The sequence below is a fragment of the Cervus elaphus genome, chromosome 16, assembly GCF_910594005.1.
Source record: "Cervus elaphus chromosome 16, mCerEla1.1, whole genome shotgun sequence".
NCBI lineage: Eukaryota > Metazoa > Chordata > Mammalia > Artiodactyla > Cervidae > Cervus > Cervus elaphus.
The window spans coordinates 41,227,071-41,247,679 of NC_057830.1; the positions used below are offsets into that span (position 1 = coordinate 41,227,071).

General features: G+C 48.3%; 1 protein-coding gene and 1 long non-coding RNA gene across 6 annotated transcripts in view; both read right to left on the bottom strand.

The window, feature by feature from the left end:
• Positions 1 to 6,531, bottom strand: part of LOC122672959 — a 14,417-nt gene extending 7,886 nt beyond the window's left edge. Inside the window, exons 1-2 of one of the 4 annotated variants that reach the window (XR_006334533.1) lie at positions 6,502 to 6,531; positions 2,152 to 2,258 (exon numbers count right to left, since the gene is read on the bottom strand). This is a non-coding gene — a long non-coding RNA (uncharacterized LOC122672959). The other 3 variants (XR_006334536.1, XR_006334535.1, XR_006334534.1) reach the window with 3 other exon arrangements.
• Positions 1 to 20,609, bottom strand: part of LOC122710281 (src substrate cortactin-like) — a 169,075-nt gene that overhangs the window by 106,255 nt on the left and 42,211 nt on the right. The gene's annotated exons all lie outside the window — the stretch shown is intronic.

Below are 20,609 nucleotides of genomic sequence, written 5' to 3' on the forward strand. Positions count from 1 at the left end.
TGGATTGTAAAACAGCCCCCCACCCACCCACCCACCCAAAAACCTGGGAGGATCCACCTCAGGAGACGGGAAAGGTGGGCAGACTGGCGGCGCCTACCACAAAATCGGGTGCAGTCCTCCCAGGTGTCGGCTCCCCCGTCGTCCGGGGTGATGGACACAGTGTGGACGGCCAAGGCTTTCCACATCTGGAAGAGCAGCGCTGAGATAGACGCCAGGAGAGCCCTGCCCAGAGAACCACACAGATGCTCTGCCCGGGACCCCAAAACCCTGGACAGCACAGGGAGGGCAGGGAGCTATGTGCTCAAGAGGACCATTCATGGGACATCCTGGGGGTCCAGCAGCTAAGACTCCTTGCTCCCAATGCTGGGGGCCCAGATTCAATCCCTGGTCAGGGCACTAGATTCCTACATGCCACAACCATTAAAATAAAAAAAGGTCACTCATAATCCCCGTGCCTGAGTGACACCAGAAGGATCAAAAGAAACCTAACATGAGAGCAGTCACAGGGCACAAACACAGAAGAAATACTCCTAGCTACAACTCAAATGAGAACATTTTCTGCAAAATAAAAAAAGTCCCGAGTGCTACTTCACTCAATGGGAACCTCCCCGACTAGGTCTCCTGAAAACAGTGTTGTCCAACACTGGGAATGCGCTGTCGCCAACGGAAAAGTCTGCTGCATTTTATCACAATTTTTTTTTAAAGCACCATTTTGACTCAAAAATAATTACTGGAAACCCTACAATGATTTTCTTAAATTAGACTCTAACAAGTCAATAAATGATTTAAGGGCTGGTTTGCCATCTACTTGGGGAAACACAGACACAGAGAATATCGATTTCTGTGCCAGGCATCCCTGAGGCAGGCCGCCCTGCCTCCTCAACAGACACCTGAAACACTGGAATTTATTGGCTCAGGCAACAATGACACAGCCTCGCAGCCGGACCACGCTGCTCTTTGTATAACTGCAAAGGCAAAATCTAGCCTTTCAGAACTTGAAAAAAAAGCAACGAGAAGAATGGTTTCATTCTACCCAGAAGTACTCATAAAACTGCACACAGGCCAGGAAGAAACTGAAGGCTGTTTGCACGCAACCAGAAGCCCCAACCCTGGTTTCTGAGCTGAGGACACTGCCAGTCTCACTTGGTGGGGCCACATGCTCTGTGCTCTGTGTGGATTCAAACAGGACGGGAGCCCTTCGCAGGCCTGAGACTCCCCCAGGCAGCTCCACCTGAGCCCCCAGCTCCTATAGGCCACAAGTCCAAGATGGTGGCAGGGATGGATCGAGGGGAACAGCTCTGATTCCCAGATTGGACTCCTGCCACATCAGCTGGGTAGGGAAGCATGTGCCACCAGGTGGGCAGGATCAACGCAGTCCCCTGGACACTGTCCCATTGGGACCCTTGCTCCCCTCTGACTAGGTAAGCAAGGCAGGAAGCGCCCAGACACAAACTGCTTTGGACACAACCTTTGGGAACCCACAGACCGGCTCAGCACCGGCAGGCATAACCAGCGTGCCTATTCACACATGGAGACACAGTTCCCCGAAAGCCAAATGCTCTGCCCTAAGCCTCTGCCTCCCCAAGTCAAGACTGCCCGTGGTACCACACTGGCCTGAGAAGGGGCTGCCCACCCTCAGGACTCCGGTGCCTAGTGGGCTCCTCAGCCAGTGAGGGGACAGTCGGTCATGCAGAAGGACAGGGTCTCCAGTGAGATGCACTCCGCACTCAAGGACAAGGTGAAAGCCGCGTCCTGGCCTGTGGCTTCTCCACGCTGGCAGCACAGAAGCCGCCGGGCCCACTCTCCACCCGTCTCTTCGGAAGCCAGCCTCACTCGTGGGCAGGTGAGCACTGGCCGGTTTGCCCCAGCGTCATGGCCACAGGCTCCCCACCCCGCCATGGAACAGGAAGAAGGGCCCAGGTGGCTGCCCGGGGGGAGGTGCCCCGAGTCTTCCACTCCAGAGTCCTGTGGAATCCCAAGCGCTTCCTAGACCACAGGCAACACCAAAATTGACTTTATCTTTCAAACAGGAAAATTTCCTCCCAGAAAGTTATTGTCCCTATCTCTGCAAACCCAGTGAGAAAACACCCCTTGCGTTCCTTGTCAAAGGCGTTTCCCCGCCTGCCCAGTGGAGCATATGAGCACGCTCACCGTGCACAAACCTTTCTTCTCCAGGTGCAGATGTGAGACGCTCACAAAACTCTGCTGAAAACGCAGTAATCCAAGAAGAATTCCCAGGCACTGGGGAGAGTTTCTGTCTGTAAAAAGATTAAGAGTAAAAAGCTCAGAAGGATATGTGCTGACAGGCACCCTGGGCAAATCGTTGTGTGCTGAGATCCTTTTAGAATACCTCTGAAATCCTCCCCAACATAACAAGGTTTTGTAAAGAAATTTGTATTTCCCTAACCACAGACTTCAACTAACTTTCAGCCACAGTGAGAAACTACAGGAAATAACCAAAGACTTCAACTAACTTTCAGCCAGAGTGAGAAACTACAGGAAATAAAGAAGTTCCATAAGATTTACAACTGTATGAAGTTTCTTCTTAATGCAAACAGAAATCATTGCTTCAATGGTTAGTGTACATTTTTGTTTGCTAAAATCCTGAGAGCTTTGCATTTCTGGTTCATCCTAATTTATTCTGCGATACAATTCTATTACTCTGGGTGTGTGTGTGTGTATGTATGTATATATATGTACACACACATATATATATATGGCTTCCCTGGTGGCTCAGACAGTAAAGAAGCTGCCTGCAATGCAGGAGACCCAGGTTCAATCCCTGGATGGGGAAGAGTCCCCAGAAAAATGAATGGCCACCCACTCCAATATTTTTGCAGGCAAAATTCCATGGATAGAGGAGCCTGGCAGGCTATAGTCCATGGGGTCACAGAGTCGCACATGACTGACTGACTAGCATTCTCACACTTTCATATAGATGTACGTATGAGAAGCACTCCCCAAAGGGATGGTGACATGACTGAGCTAGAACTCAGAGCAGTGACTGCTATCGGAATGTGAAGAATGGTGACTCGGGGAGCAAAAGAGAAGCAAGCTGTGTCTCTAATGAACAGGTACGGTTACTTCATAAGACCAACACTCCAATTCTCCGAGCCACCAGCTCAGCACCTCTTCCCTAAGACCACAGGATAGCCCTGACTAGACACCGACTAACATTACAGATGCCTAGAATCCCCTTGTTCCCCAGGACCAGATTAGTCACAGGTATACACTGTCTGTGCTGACATGTGGCCTGGCATGCATTAGCAACCAGACAGATGATGCTCTGCTGGCCTTCCTCAATTCTGCCATTAGAAATCCTAACTTGTGTAGGTTGCTTAGTACATTCTGGGTACTGCAGTTGTCATCCAGCATCTATGAAAATCTTGCCAATGTTAGCTATTGATAGGCTCAAATCTATAATAATCTATTCCCTCTCAATATTTTTAATCAAAAAAATCATGAGAACAACTCTTTGAAAAATTAAAGGCCTGTTTTGGTTTTGTTTTTTTTCAATCCGAAGATAATGCCTCTAGAACCCTACCTCACACCACACACAAAAATTAACTGGAAAAAATGGATCAAAAAACCTGTGTCTGAAGTAAAACTATTAAATTCTTAGAAAAAAAAAAACATAAGCATAGATTTTCACCACCTTGAATTCGACAACAGACCTTAGATGCTTTGCCTTCACCAAAAGCACAAGTGAAAACAGAAAAAAACAAACTGGACAAAATTTTAAACTTTTGGCTTCAAAAGACACCCATCAAAATGAACACTATTTACAGAATGAGAGACATTATTTTCAAATCATCTATCCAGAATATATAAAGAATTCTTACAAGTCAATAATAAAAGGGACAGTTAACCACATTTTTAAATGGGGAAAGGATCCGAACAGACATTTCTCTAAAGACACATAAATGGATGATAAGCTTGTGAAAAGACAGTATCATTAACCATCAAGGGAATGCAAATCAAAGCCAACTTTTGAGATACCACTCTACACGTTCTAGGGTAGCTACATTCCAAAACACAGAAAACAAGTTTGGTGAGGGTGTGCAGAAATCAGAAGGCTCTTATGCTGGTGGTGGAAATGGAAAATCAAAGAATCTGGCAGTTCTTCCAAAGGTTAAAACACAGAGGTGCCACATATCCCAGCAACTCCATTCCTAGGTATATAGAAAACTTGTTCACAGAGCATCACTCCTAACAGCCCAAAGTGAAAAGAACCCACTATCCTTGTGAAGTGATAGACATGCAGCAGGTGCTCTATCCATTCAATGGAATGTTACTAATATCTGAAGATAAAAGGAGTGAAGTACTGACACCTACTACAACATGAACAACTCTTTAAAAATCTTACGCTAAGTGAAGAAGCCGGACACAGAAGACCATACATTATACAGGTCCATTTCTATGAGTGGCCAGATCTGGTAAGTCTACAGCGAGAAAAAGCAGATAGTGTTGCCTACTGTTGGGGGGTGAGGGAACATGATAAGGTTTCTGAGGTGATGAAACCACCAACCCAGCGTTAGCCAGCCATTCACTTGCCCACCCTCTCCAGTGTAGCAGAGGAAACAGGTCTCACATGGCCCTCTCTCCACACCACCATTACCCAGAGGACTCCCCTCCCACCCCTGCCTCCTGCACAGTCAAAGACAAGACCTCTGATGGACAAGGACCCCAGGACGGCGCAGCCCACTGCAACACAGGGCAGACCCCAGGGCTCCCAACGTTCTCTCTCAACCAGGCGCTTTCCCAACGCCTGCTGCACTGCAGGGACCAAAGACCTGACTCACCAATGACTCCATGCAAGTGAAGTTTTTTTACAGATCTGTCACTCAAAATGCTTCAAAGAAAAGGTCGTGGGGGACACACTACCAGTTACTGAGGGGGGTATGGAGCAGAGCATCAAGGACAACCCCGCCCACCCTTCCTCTTTCGGGTCTGGGAACACTTTCCATCCCTAGAGGCGCGGGCCAGCCTCGGGAACCAGCTTCCAGACTCAACCGCCGTCAGGCTCTGCCCAGCGCCGGCCGGCGGGGCGGCGGGGCGAATCACGCGGTCGGCACCGGCGGGTTAAGCCCCTACCGAGCTCGGGGGCCAGGTCGCCGCAGAGCCCAGCGGGGCGCGCTCAACCCGGTCACCTCGGAGCTCTGCCCAGCGGGAAGTGCGTTCCTCACCCCCGCTCCCCCGGGCCAGACGCGGACAGATTCCAGGGAGAGGAAGCCCTGTCCCCCTTGCCCCAGACCCTCTGCAGGGGCACCAAGCTCCCAAGAGACTGACTCCCTTCCAGGTGACTCCCAGCCCGCACCCTGAGGGGCTGTTCCCAATCCAGAGCTGCTCCACTCTGCTGCCGCGCCGGTAGCTGCCTTTCCACTGACCTGGCTGCAATATCTCCCCATCGGTGTGGGCCCGGGAGCTGGGAGGGAGCTGGGAGGGAGCCGCCCGCCGGCTCCCCCTCGGCCCTCCGCCCCTTGACCTCCCGAGTCCGGACCCCCTCCTTCTAGGGTTCCTCTGTTTCCCTAGACCCTCTAGGCTCTCCGCCCCCTCCCCTTAACCCTCCAGTCCTGGACGCCTCCCCGGGGCTCCCCGCTCTTCCCGGGACCCTCTGGGCCCTTGGCCCCCTTCCCGAACACTTGGGGCCCGGCCTCTCCCCCACCCCTTCCTCCCGACCCCAAGGTCCTGCAGCCCTCCTGGAGGGCCCCTCTCCTATGCTAGACGCCCCCCTCAACTCTCTGGCCCGTTCCTCCCAGATCCCGGGCATCCTCCCCTCACACCACGGACCCTCCTCCCCAGCCCCCTCAGGACCGCGCGACCTGACCCCTCAAGCTCTGCCCCTTCCCCTTCCCCCAGCCCGCCCCCCTTCTCCGACCTCATTCCCCTCCCCAGGACTTCCCTCAGGCCTGGCCGCTTCCCCTCGGCCCTGTCCCATTCACGTTCCTCAGTCCCCCGGTCCCCTTCTCTCAGCCCCCTGCTCCTTCCCCTACCCCCAGCTCCTCGATCCCCTACTCTTCTCTCAGGCCCCGGCTCCGCCACTTCCCTCAGTCCCCCGGACCCTTTCCCTCAGGCCTGGCCCCTTCGCCTCTGCCCCCGGCCCATCCACGTCCCTCAGTCTCCCGGTCCCCTTCTCTCAGCCCCCGGCTCCTTCCCATCCCCTCAGCTTCTTGGTCCCCTATCTTCTCTCAGTCTCCGGCCCCTTCGCTCAGCCCCCGGCTCCTCCACTTCCCTCAGTCCCCCGGTCCCCTTCCCTCAGGCCCGGCCCCTTCCCCTCAGCCCCCCGGGCCCTTCCCTCAGCCCCCGGCCCGCCCATCCCCTTCTTTGACCTCCGCCCCCAGTCCGGGGAAGCCTCGCCCGCGCTCTCCCCGCGCGCGAAACCGCCAGCGGAAATGCGACGAAACCGCCGCTTTCTTTCCGTTACTGGACTTAGAGGCTCCCGTGGACCGCAGCTGAGGAACCCGCCCGTTCCTCCGCCCGGCGGAGGCCGAGCTCGCTCACCGACGCCCGGGGTCGGTCTGGCCCGACTGGACACTGCCCAGCCACCGCCCGGCTCCACTTCCGGTTCCGCGAATGGGGCGGGCAGCATTCGGGTCTCCGAGCTCCGTCCCTGCCGGCACGTCCCGCTGACCTGCACATGAAAAGCATCTTTTATTTCTGTTACATTGTGGAGTTTTTTGTTACTCATCTCCCTGCTTCCATTTCCTATCTGTTCTTGCATGTTGCCCACTTTTCTATTAGAATCATTAGCATATTATTCCTAGTTGTTTTAAATTCCCGGTGTGATCATTCCAACATCTCCACCATATCTGTGTGTCATTCTGGTGCTGGCTCTCTCTCTTAAAACACAATGAGTGTTTTTGTTTTTGGGTTTTAGTGTGCCATATAATTTTTTGCTTAAAGTTAGACATGATGTACCTGTGAAAGGAACTGAGCTAACTAGGTCTTTAGGGTGAGGTTTTATTTTTGTCTGGCTAGGAGAAAGGGTTTACCGTAGCGGTTGCTGTCAGAGACTAAAATTCCCTTATTGTGCTCGTTTATCTATTCTCTATTGTTCTGGGTTTCCCTTTAGACTTTTCGTAAATAAGGTATAATACCTTCTGTGTCGACTTTCCTGGTGGTTCAGACAGTAAAGAATCTGCCTGCAATGCAGAAGACTCAGGTTCAATCCCTGGGTTGGGAAGATCCGCTCCAGAAGGACATGGCAACCCACTCCAGTATTTTTGTTTGGAGAATCCCATGGACAGAGGGATTGTAACATTTTCTGTTATTGATACTTCTCATTACATATCTCTTCCTTCCAGGTAAAGTTTATATATTTTTACTGGTTCTTACCTCTAATTCCCAATAGAATCTCTTTTGGGAGCTTTAAAATATGTTTGGTCTGTAGAAAACTAATAAAATGAACAGAAGCTAGGATATCTCAGCATAGAAGTGATAACTATAAAACAAGAACCAAAAGGAAATTTTAGAACAGAAAATTCCATTATCTGAAATTAAAAATTCCCTTGAATGTTATTAACAGAGTTTGAACACTGCAAAAGAAATAATGAGTGAAATTGAAGAGAGATTTGATAGATCTGAAGAGCAGAGATTAAAACAACGGAAAGAAAACAGGGAACAGTCTTGGTGACCTTCGGGACAACACCATGGAATATATTTGGAATTGAAGACTTAAAAGAAATAACTGAAAAAATGAGGAAAAAAAATGGCTGTAATTTTCTCAAATGTAGTGCAAAACACCAACTTACAATTTCAAAAGGCTTAGAAAACCCCAAGGAAAGATAAATATAAAGAAAACACCACCTGGACACATCATAGTAACAAAGAGAAAATTTTGTGCATAAAAATTTTATTTTTGCATTCAAAAGACCAATGAATGACAACGGACTTAAACAATGGAGCTAAGAATTAAAGTGGTAAAAGAAACCTGTTGAGTCATTGCTCATTTATACCCAGTGAAAATATTTTTAAAAAACAAAGGCAAAATGAAGAAATTGTGGCAAACCATATACAACAATGGATGTAACTAGAATAAACATGTCAATTATAAGGCTGAGATTCTCCACCTGGAAAAAGGCAAGCTGAAATTATAAGTTGTCTAAAACATGCTCAGTCAGTCATGTCCCACTCTCTGGGACCCATGGATTGAAAATAAAAACCAATAATCTCAACCATTCCACTGAAAGTAGCATCAAAAACATTTGGAAATGCATTTACAAAAGATGTATACAATCTGTACACAGAAAGCTTACAAAATGTTGTCAAGATTAAGTAAGGAAGGTCTAAAATAAAACCATCTCATTGATTGCAGACTCAGTATTGTTAAAATGTCAATTCTTGTCAATCATCACTTTCAATGCAATAGCGATTAAAATCCCAGCAGGACTTTTTAAATTAAATATTTTTAATTTATATAAAACTTATATGGAAACACCAACAAAGGAGGGAAAAAAGAACAATTGGCGGACTTAAACTACCTGATTTCCACAGTCACTATAAACATACAGTAATCAAGACAACAAGCTTCCCAGGTGGCTCAGTGGTGAAGAATCTGCCTGGGTCAGAAAATCTGCTAGAGGAGGAAATGGCAACCCACGCCGGTATTCTTGCCTGGGAAATCCACAGACAGAGGAGTCTGGCAGACTCCGGTCCATGGGGTCGCTAAGAGGGGAACAGGGCTGACACATATGCACACAATCAAGGCAACGTGGTATTGGCACAGGATAGAAAATGAGTAGATCCATGGAACACAATATAGAGTCCAGAAATGGAACATGTACATGGTCAACTGAATTTCAACAAAGGCAGTACTATTATTCAATGGGAAAAGAAAGTCTTTTCAATAAATGATGTTGGAACAACTGGATAAACACATGGAAGAAAAAGGAATTTTAATTACTACCACACCGGCCTCTCAAAACTGATACAAAGGGTAGGGCCCGAGGCTCCCGGCTGGCGGCTCCCCTGCTCAGTCCGCAGCCCACAGTCGCCCTGTAAGTAGGACCCAGCCTTGTGCAGCTTACCCAATACTGGACTCCCCACAACCTAAGTCCAGCAGAGCGCGATGTTTAGGGACAGCTGGACGCGCCTGACCCACGTGGGGGCCTCCTTCTCCTGGCCCCTATGGTTTCGTATGCCAATTAGCCTCCAGCAGTTCTGTTTTCCAAAGGCTTTAAAGAATCTACAGGGAAGAAAAATCTCCAAGAAAGGCTGAATGGAGTAGATTCTTCTAGCTTGCCTGGCTGCAAGAGCAGTAGGGTCGAGAGGAGATAGTCTGAAGTCCGGCGTGTGAAAGTCAGACGTGGACCCTGGCATTACCGCAACGCATCACAGGTAGTGATGGAGGAGATCCGAAGCCTATTTGTGACTTGAATTCAGACCCACCGATGGCCATCTCTGTGACCTTCATTCTGTCCACCCACCTGTTCACTGAGGATCTGCTCCAGCCAGGCACCTGGCCACTAAGATGCTAAGAGCAAACCTCTGATTCAACAACTTTCCACGGGGACAGAGCTGCCACGTGACTCTGGAGGCAGGGCTACCTGTGCACCCATACTGTCAATGAGCCTGGGAGGAACCGAAGCTGAGAGCGGGCCTAAGGCGGGCCAGTCGGAGGGCCAGTGGTAGCTCAGGAGGGTCGTTGCCCCTGAGAAGGGATCCGGTTCAGGAAGAACCTTTAATGCCAACTCTGCGTGCATCGGACTTCCCAGGTGGCTCCGTGGTAAAGAATCCTCTTGCCAATGCAAGAGATGCAGGAGAGGAGGGTTCCATCCCTGGATCGGGGAGATCCCCTGGAGGAGGAAACGGCTACCCACTCCAGTATTCTTGTCTAGGAAAGCCCATGGACAGAGAAGCCTGGTGGGCTGCAGTCCGTGGGGTCAGCAAAGAGTCGAACACGACCGAGCGACTGAGCACGCACTCAGGCTGCGCTGAACTCGCGGGTGAGATGAAGAAGGAGCTTCTTCCTTTCCCTGCACTGATTGAGCAACACCCTGAGGAAGACAAGGCGGGGCCACCGCCGCCTGCTTCCTCCGAAAGCGTGGGTACAGTGCGCGGGAGCGAGGGTATACCGAAAAGCTCCGACGTCTGGCCATCAGAGGCCGGCTTTCCAAGTTCCACGGACGACCTCTAAGACTCCTCATGACTGTGCCTGCCATCAACCTGCGGGGACCTCGACAGCGAACGCTGCCCGGCCGCAAGGGGCAGCGGGGACGGAGGGCACCGGCCTCCTCGAGCGCCGCCGCAGGGCGCTCCGGTGGCCTCAAACTTCGGTTCGGGTACCTTGTCTTCGTCATGGGTGTCGTGTCGTGGGTGAGTACCATCGCGGGTACTGGCTCGGGAAGGCGCGCCGGGTGGCCGGTAAATGGCAGCGGGAAAAGACCCGGCGGTGTGCACGCCGGGGTCAGCTGCGGCCGGGGGATGTCCGACCGAGACCTACCGTGGGCTGAATGGAGGGAAGGAGCAGGGTCAGGGCCTGGCAGGGCCGACCCGGGCCCAGAGGGAGAAGAGCCCGCGTTCTCCGACCCGGTCCTAGGCTGGTCTAGCTGTCCCAGAAGTAAATTCCAAAGGAAAAGGAATGGAAAACTCCTTTGCAAGCCTCTCCGCTCCCCTTCCTTCCCCCACCTCCCTCCCGTCTTCCTTCTTCCTTCCCCCACCTCCCTCCCGTCTTCCTTCTTCCTTTCCCTCCCTCCCCTCCCCTTTTATATTGACATTCTAGAACACGCTCTTCGCAACTATTCTTCCCCTCGGTTTTTACAGAAAAGGAGCTTTCCCACCCTCCCTTGCATTCAGCACCCCTTCTCCACTGCTGTCGGTCATTTTGCAAATTCCTTCCAGGCACTTTCTCTGGCAGCAACCCACATGGCTTACAGGGTAAATCCCCCCAAATCAGGCGGCTGGCCTCAGGGGCTCTGTCTAGTTTAGGAGGAATGGGTCTGAAGCTGTTATTTTGATTTCTGTTTTGAGTCTGAAACAGGTGTGTCAGGCACCCTGAAAAAACTATTTAATGGCTGCCCTGAACTCCAGGCGGAAGGGTTTCTTGTTAACCTAGCTGTCTTTTTACTTATAAAAACAACTACCTACACCCACACAAATCTTAGAAGAAACAGGTCTCAGACCACAGGAAGACCTTGAGAACAAGTCTGACGCTATGGCTTTGTCACAGCTGATGAGGTTTAGAGTAAAAGAGAAACCCTGTATGATGTTACTTACACGTTACTTCCACTTACACGTGCAATATAAAAATTACAACTAGTGAGTAACACAAAAGAAGCAGCAGACTCAAGGATACAGAGAATAACCTGGTGGTTACCAGTGGGGAGAGGGAAGCAGGGAGGGGCAAGATAGGGATGAGGGGAAAAGAAGAGTTATTGTGAGATTATAGGAAATCACGTGTGTGAATCGCTTGAAAATTGTAAAGCACTATGGAATTTAAAGAATCTTTTGTTCAAAAAAAAAAAAAAAAGTAACGGTGCAGCTTTTAGGGCCCATTTGTCCCTAGGGAGGAAAAAGTAGTGTTGTTTTGGTTGGCCTATCAAGGGAGAGTGAAAATCAAACTAGACCCTAAAACAGTTGCATCAGCTCGGGAAAGTAACATGGGCATGCAGCAAGGTCCATCTAGACTCTGCAAACCCAGCGACCAGTACTGCATCATTTTCGGGAAGTAAGTGGTAAGAAGCACAGAAAGAAATCCCCACTCGTGACTCATCTCTGAACCTCACCAGCTTGGGGCAGAGGGGACAAAATCCTGAGGCGAACTGAACACACTTCCACACCTCACCTTCCATTCTCAGTTCCTTTCTTTGAATTGGCCCAGGCTCAAAGGCTGTAGGAATCTTAGTTCCTGACCTGGATTCAACCTTGACCCCTGCGGTGAAAGTGTGGCATCCTAACCACTGAACCGCCAGCGAAGTTGCCTCCTTTCCCTCTGTCTTCTGTCCCACGCTGCTGCTCTACAGCAGCCCTCCTGTCTCCCTCCTCTGTCTGTCTCTCTCTCTCTCTCACGCCCCCAACCCACCCTCCACACACACACACCACAGGTCTGTGAGTGGCAGAGTCTCACGTCTCCACTGCACCCCGGTACACCCCAGTGTTTGTCTCTCAAACAGCGTGCAGTGGAGATTACACACCCCGTTACTTTGACTTCGTCCTTGTCTGTGATCCTGGCTCTGTGGACTTTTCCCGACATGTCCACGCCTGTTCCCTGCCACTGGGAGTTTTGTCACATCTGCCTTGCAGCCTTTCCAGACTCTTTCACCCTGACGACTTTACAGGTATCGCTGTCTCTGCCTCAGGTTCCTGTGGCCAGAACTGCCCCGAGCAAACAAAGGACCTTGCCTTGTCCCTGTGGCCCACAGCCCCTGCACAGGGCTCCTCAGCAGGCTGCAGACAGGACTGCCCCTGAATGCGTGGGTGCTGTGGGGTCTAAGATGCCTGCACTAATGGTAGTGTTTGGTCCTGCTCTGAGGGGCATGGGGGTATTGATCTGGGTGGTGGGAAATGTGATTGGCAGGCTGCGGACAGAACAGAGGTAACTGAATGTCAATGCTGAGGGACTGCCCAGGTCCAGAGAAGACTATTTCAAGTTTTCACCTGATGTTACCAAAGATTTTTTAAAAGGTACCATTTATAGTGTTAAAAGTGTCAATTCATCAGGAAGACATCTTAACCATAAATATATTGTGCCTAATAAAAGAGCTTTAAAAATACATAAAGCAAAAATCAATGAAATCCAAGGGCTATCATATCACCCTTTAATGAAAATGAAAAAGGGTAGTAACATTATCGGGCTTCCCCAGTGGTTCAGCAGTAAAGAATCTGTCTGCCAATGCAGGAGACACAGGTTAGATCCCTGGCCAGGGAAGATCCCAAGGAGGAGGAAACGGCAACCTACTCCAGCATTCTTCCTGGAAAATCCCATAGAGGAGCCTGGCAGCCTACAGTCCATGGGGTTGCAAACAGTTGGACATGACTTAGTGACTAAACAACAACAATCAATATAAAACATTGTTGGACTTTCTTTTCTTAAATACTGTCTTTGAAATTCAGAATGTATTTTTCACTTGCAACACTTCTTGATTCAGAGAAGCTGTTTGAAGTGCTCCATTCCCATAAAGACCTGGTGATTACTCTATTGAACAGCACCACCTGGGCCTCTAGAACTTAGAGAAGGAAGTCCTAATTCCTGTTCTCAACGAGCTCCTAGTCCTTGGGAGACACAAAGAGGCACAGAAATAGTGATGAGGGAAGAGCCTTCAAACAAAGCTCATGCCATTGGGCCCTGGCGGGAAAACAAGAGGAAAAATGGCTCCGACCTGTAGAGGGTCAGTGACCCTAAGGAAGGGGGTTCTGTGATCTGGAACTGAGCTGAAGACTTGGAAGAGCTGTCACAACCCGGGACCCCATGTCCCTAGGCTTGACCTTCACCTCCTGGGCTTTCCTCCTTCAGAATACCTCACTCTTCCTTGCAGGATCTCTCTGTTTCTCATATCTAATTCATATTTGTTAATAATGAAAGATACTCTTAAAAAAAACCAACCTTTAAAACCTTTCCTTAATAATGTGTTATGATGATGACACTTCCTGTCAATGATAAAAAATTAACTCTTCAGTAATGATGATACAACAACTAGGATGACTTCTGAAAAATGATGATGTTTCTTCCTTATGCTCTTCTTATTGGATAATTAAAACTAGGTGGATCAATGAATTCATCATAATATATGAAACCAGAAAAGTACTGCAAAAATATGAGAAAAAATGTCTTACCACTCTGGAGAGGGGAAGACCTTCTTCAGTATGACAACAAACTATAAAACTTACCTAAAGGCTGTGTAAATATTAAGAAAGCCAAATGGAAGAAATCGTGACAAAGATAAAAACAAACTAGAAAAAAGTACTCAGAACACAAATCACACTTAGAAATGTGATTTCCTTAATCTGTAAGGATTCATAATGAACTAGAAAGAAGATCAACAAGAAAATAGTAGACTTGAACAACATTATAAAACAATTAGACCTAGCAGACATCTGTAGAATACTCTAGTCAACAACAAAATACATTCTTCTTAAGTGTACCTGGAACATTCTCCAGAATAAACCATATACTAGCTCATAAAATAAATAAATTTAAAAGGAGAGCCATAATAGAACACATAGCCTCCCACCACAGTGGAATGAAATTGGAAATCACAAACAGGAAGGAACTGGGGAACTTCATAGCTATGATAAAATTTAAACAACACACTCTCAAATAACCAGTTAGTCAAAGAAGCTATCAAAAAAGAAACTGTAAAATCTTTTGAGGTGAATGAAACTGAGGATACCACATGCCAAAACTTATGGGATGTAGCTCAAGCAGCTGAAAATGTAGAAAGAAATTTATGCCTGTAAATGACTGCATTAAGGAAGAGGGAAAATCTCAAATCGATAACCTAATACTATACAGTGAGACAGTAGAAAATGAACATACTAAAGGTAGAGTAAACAGAGGAAGGAGATAATACAGATTAGAACAGAAAGTAATGAACGTAAGGCTAGAGAAACACCAGAGTCCGTGCTGATGAGCTATGATGGACCTTGTGGGGCCCTGGTCCTTCTGCTTGCCCAGGACTGCAGTAGATACAGGAAAAGGCCATTCTGGTCCCATCTCCTGCCCCAGGAGGAAGTGGTGAAGGAGGGAGACCAGGTTCATGGAGGGGAAGGAAGCCAGCTGTGGTAGACTGGTTGCTCTAAAAGATGTTATGCTACTTATTCTGTCTTGTTTTCACTAGCTGTCAATATATTCCTGAAACCTAAAGCAGGCAGCACAGAGTGGGTGCTCCTGTGGTTGTTGACTGATTGAATAAAAGCTGCATGTATTCCACTGTGTGGCTGTTATAATATTTAGTAATAATCCTCCTAAAACTAAAAATTTCTGATTTTTTTCAAAATTATTACACTGAGCATATTTGAAAATAAAACCATGTATGTTTGCTGATGACGTTAGTAGGTGACTTTCCAGAAGAGTAGAATCTGGGCCAACCCACCAAGCATATTTTGTCCTTGTAAATATACCAGTGTATTTTTACTGTGACCCACCCACACACACACACTTGGGCACAGGTGCATCTGGCTTTGGTTCCTAGAATGCGGTACTTTCGGTCTGATGTTGTGGGCCTTTGTTTCATTTTTCCTGTGAAGAAAACTTTTCATATGATTCATTTATTGATGTTTATTTCTGGCTGCAGTAGGTCTTCATTGCTGCATGCGGGCTTTTTCTAGTTGCAGTGAGCAGGGGCTGCTCTTCAGTGCGGTGCGGGGGCTTCTCATTGCAGTGGCTCCTCTTGTCACGGAGCACGGGCGCTGGGCACGCGGCCTCAGTAGTTCCGGCACTGGGGCTCCTTAGTTGCAGTTCGAAGGCTCTAGAGCTCTGGCTCCGTAGCTGTGGTGCATGGGCTTAGTCGTTCCACAGCATGTGAGATCTTCCTGCCCCAGAGATGGAACCTGTGTCCCCTGCACTGGCAGGGAGATTCTGATCCATTGTGCTCCCAGGGAAGTCCTAAAGTAAATTTTAAGAAAAGAATGAGGTTGGGATCCTAGTTTCATGTAGAAATTCTTATCATTGTGGATGCAGCCTCAAGTTTTGAGATGGTTTGAAAAAATCAAAATTGGTACTTAATTTTATCTTTTCACCTTCCCTGGAGACTATCGCATGCTTTCATTTCCTTATTTAGACTACTGATGATGGTGCAAAGCGTCTCCGCACTTGTGGAATAACTATTACTTCTATTTTCCGAAGTGCTCTCATATATATTCCTCATTTGAGTCACATATATCCTGGGATGGAGTGCCTGTCTCCTGATGGGGTGGGTGGGAAAGGCCTACTGGGGCAGAAGAGACTGTGTGGGGTGCTGGGAGTGTTCTGTGTCTTGACTGGATGATGGCTACTTAGCTGCATAGTTATCAAAGCTGGAGCAGATACTTAAGAAGTGAGGATTACTCAGGGAATGGTCTATAAAAATAGAAACTATCAAAAGGAATCAAAACAAAATTGTAGGGCTGAAAAGTCAAATAGCTGAAGTGAAAAATCCACACTACAAGTGTTTAACTGTGCAATTGACAGGTAGTAGAAAGGATCGGTGAGCTTGAAGATAGGACAAAAGAACACAGGACAGATGGCCTCTGCATGTGCATTTCCTAAAGAAAGCACAGAGTCCCTGGTTTCTCTCTTCTCCTGGAAAGGGAAACAGTTGGAGATCCGTTTGAAGAGTTTGTTGATATTATCAAACAATACAAGAAATAGCTGCATTATGCACTAGCTAGAAAAGACTCGTATATTCATGAATCCATGACCAAAACACGTAACTTTATATAAAGAGAAGCCTGTGTGTACTTCCCTCCCCTCCTTGCAGTCTCCTCTGGAGAAGCTGTGAGTGGTGCAGGGGCAGGGCTGTCTGTCCTTGCTGGGTGATCCACTCCTTCCTTCCCCTCTTTATGCCTCAGGCTCATCCTGCATGGGCGTGTCTCCTGCCAGACTCAGGATTCCCAGGCACCAGGTTTCCCAGGCCCCAGGTTTCTTGGAGACTGGAATTCAGCCCCTCCTCCGTCAGCTCCTCCCTGCCCTTCCCCTGGGAGAGGGGCCCCAGCCTGGCCGGGCTCCTGCACAGCCTCCCCGCTGTGGTGTCTCTGGGCTGCACCTGGGCCTGCTGGGCTCCCTGGAGGTGCAGACTGGCTGTGACAGAGCTGTCGGGAAGGTGTCTTGCTTGCTGCGGTCCTTCTGTGGCCCCTCACCTGTGAGCCTCGTGACACTCCGGGGCCACCTTCTCTTTCTGTCCCCACTGGCCTTTCTGTATCCTTCTCAGTGGGCCTGGTGACTCAGTGCTGCAACCTCACAGAGACCCGTTTTCTTTCTCTCCTGGACCTTAGGCCCTAGCTCTTCTCCCTTTGAGTTCCTGGGAGGCTCCACGGTCAGGCTTCTGTCCCCTTCCCAAAGCCACGGTGCTGAGTACAGGGCTGTATCCACTCCCAGGGGCTGCCCCTCCGCTGCACCCTGATGCCACGGGAGCGCAACCTGCCGTTGTAATCCCCGCCGTCCTCCAGCGCCCTCTCTCCTCTCCTCCAGTCTGCTCCTGCTCAGCCATCCCCCTGTTCCTCCCAACCAGCACCAGATGTCCTGTGACATCTCACAATAGGAAACTCCCATTCTCCAGCTCTGCACCTTTTTTCCTGACATTTCACTTTTTCCCCAATCTCCCCACCCCAACATGGACACTACAGCTCCTGTGGGGCTGTCTCTGACAGTTAGGAAGATAACCGTGAGAAGATAAGTGCATTCCCAAGACGGCAAGTATCCGTTGTTATGTTGGAGCCCTTCAACCACCCTCTCTCCCAAAAACCTCAATCACCAGCATCCTGAGAGCCAAGAGCTTGTGAATATATTTGAAAATAGATTATATTAGGTTCTTGATCATGTTCTTACTAGAACATGAGGCTTCCTAGAAGAAATAGATTATCTGGGTTAACCTAGAGAGGTATTTTTTTTTCTCCACACATACACACACACACACACACACACGTATAAAAATACCCATGCACTGTTTTGGTTTTTACCAACAGTTCGTTCATTTCGGTCTGGAGATTGGGGGAGTTATGATGTCAGGGTTGCTCACAACTGATTCCATGTACTTGTTCTGCCCCATGATGGAGAAAAGTCAGGCCCAGGACTTTGAGAAGTCAGAGGGTTTTATGTTGGGGCCGGGACAGGGGCAGGTCAGTACAGAGCTCTTCAGAATTCTGCAGGTGAATGAGGGCAGACCCTGGCAGAGTATTCACACCTTCAGAGGGAGCATGACATCCTCAGAGGGGGAATGTCATCAGCAGAGGGAGGGAAGACCCCGTGGAAGAGAAGTGGTCCAGACAAAGCTCACCCCCATCCTGTAGGCCCTGGTCTGTAGCGCAAAGCAGGGACCTGCATTTCCTGGTTTCCCTGGTGGCTCAGATGGTAAAGAATCTGCCTGCAATGCAGGAGACCTGGGTTCAATGCAGGGTCAGGAAGATCCCCAAGAGGAGGGAAAGGCAACACACCGCAGTATTCTTGACTGGGAAATGCCATAGACAGAGGAGCCTGGCAGGCTATAGTCCATAGGGTTACAAAAAGTTTAGCAAGACTGCAACTAACACTAACTATTGTAGAAAATAAATATACCATTATTGCAACAATCAGATAATACATAAAGGTTCCTATGAGAAATCTCTCTCCAACACTGTCCTGTTTGGCTCTTGACTGTAGCTAAGGACAGGGAGAAATCTGCCCATGAAAAGATGCCCCAACAAGGTGATGGGGTGACACATGACGTCGCCCATACCATTCTCAACTGCCCCAGGAGAAAGAGTAATGGCGGTTACAATGACTGCACCCTCCAAAGTGGATTCACTTTCATGTCTTCTTTGGGTCCTTCCTCAAAAGGGGAGGATCCCACGTGACTGGGCTTTTGAAAGTATAACTCCTTCACAAGAGAGGTCTGAGAGAAGCCGAGTGGTATTTGAATCTTGTTTAATGTTTTTTGATTTTAATTAAAGGGCAATAAGAAGCACCCTTTGCTGATCTAGAGGGGTCTTCCTTATCTGGAAGTTCTCTGCGTGGCATAATTCACAGGAAATCTGAAAACTTTTCCTCTAAGATCAGGAACAAGACAAGGATGCCCCACTCTCACAACGTTTATCCACATAGTACTACAAGTCCTAGCCAGAAGAATTAGGCAAGGAAAAGAGATAAAAGGCATCCAAATAGGAAACAAAGAAGTAAAACTGTCACTATTCTCAGATACATGATATTATATACAGAAAACCCTCAAGGCTCCATCAAAAACTCTTAGAATAAATGAATTCAGTAAAGCTACAGGATACAAAATCAGTATTAAAAAACCGATTGTATATCTTTTATATTAATAATAAACCAGCAGAAAGAGAAATTAAGGAAATAATGTCATTTACAATTGCATCAAAAAGAATAAAATTCCTAGGAATAGATTTAACCAAGGAGGTGAAAGATATGTATATTGAAAATAAGACATTGAAGAAGACACATCTGTGACAACATGGATCAGCCTTGAGGGCATTATGCCAAGTGAAATAAACAGGACAGAGAAAGCGAATACAATATAATCTCTATTATATGTGAAATCTTAAAAAAAAAATCAAGCTCAGAGATAGAGGGAAGAAATTGATGGCTGCCAGTGGTAGGAGGCAGCTGGGTGGGGTGGGAGAAATGGGTGAAGAAGATCAAAAGGCAAAAAGAAAAGAAAAAAGGCCTGGATGTGAACTAAGAGTTAACAGACTCAAGACTCAAGACTCATGCACTCATGACTGCAGGCTTTAGCGCAGGGACTGGGGAGGGTTCTGGGGGGCTGCTTAATATGTCTCTTGCTTCCTCTTGGTTCTCCATGCCATGGTAGGTGATGAGGCTGGGGGCACACAGGACTTCCACCAGCCAGAATCATCAGTTGCATCCAGTCTGCCTTGGGTTCTCTCTGGCAGCTCCCCTCCCCAGGACCAGCTTGGATTCCCCCCTCCCCTAGCTGGACTGTTACCAAAAGACCTGCCTCAGGCCTCAGGGGTCAAGGGACAAAGTGTACATTTTTTTTTTTTAATTTTTAAATTAAAAACAAAACATGGGGATTCCCCGGTGGTCCAGTGGTTAGGACTCTGTCCTTCTACTGCAGGGGCACAAGTTTGCTCCCTGGTCAGGGAACTAAGTTCCCACATGCCATAAGGCAGCCAAAAAATAAAATGAAACAAACAAAAAACTTTCTGGGACTTCCCTGGTGGTCCAGGGGTTAAGAATCTGCTTGGCCAAGCAGGGACAGGGATTCGATCCCTGCTCCGGTAAGATTCCATCTGTTTTGGGGCAACGAAGCTCCTGCAACACAACTTCTGAGGCCTGTGCTCTGGAGCCTGTGCTCCACAAGAGAAGCCACGGCAATGAGAAGCCCACCCACCAGGACCAGAGAGTAGCCCCCGCTCTCCACAACTAGAGAAAAGCCAGTGTGCAGCGATGAAGACCCGGCATAGCCAGAAATGAATTAATTAATTAAAAACGTTTTTCCAAACAAAACCCCAGACTGTCCTCAAGTCACACGGGGATTTATTGACTCTGGATGATCAGAACTCAGAGCTCTCAGTGGACACGTTGGTATTCTGGTCCACAATTTAAACAAAGAAAAAACAATTGAATACAGGGTCTGGCTGGGGGGAACTGCTGTGACAAACAACAGGTAGGAAAGCTCTTCCCCACCCTGGGCCCCCACCAGGCTTCTGAGGGGGCAACTTCCAGAACACCTCCCAGGGTTGCTGGGCAGCCCAGGGCAGGAGCCCTTGTTTCCAGCCTGCAACATTCTGACAGGAAGCAGGCCTGTGGAGCAAAGTGATGAGGGATGGAAAGCAAAGGCAGAGAGGGATTTAACTCGTTTTTGAACCAGGCTCACCTGTGAGATTATTCCTTTCAGTGGAAGAGGTTTTCATAATAAGGATTCCTTTCTCTTTTCTGTTGCATGACTAAATCTGAAAGGTGCTCTAACAGAGTTGGATGGAACCTTTTTTTTTAAAAAAAACAAACTATTTGTACTTGT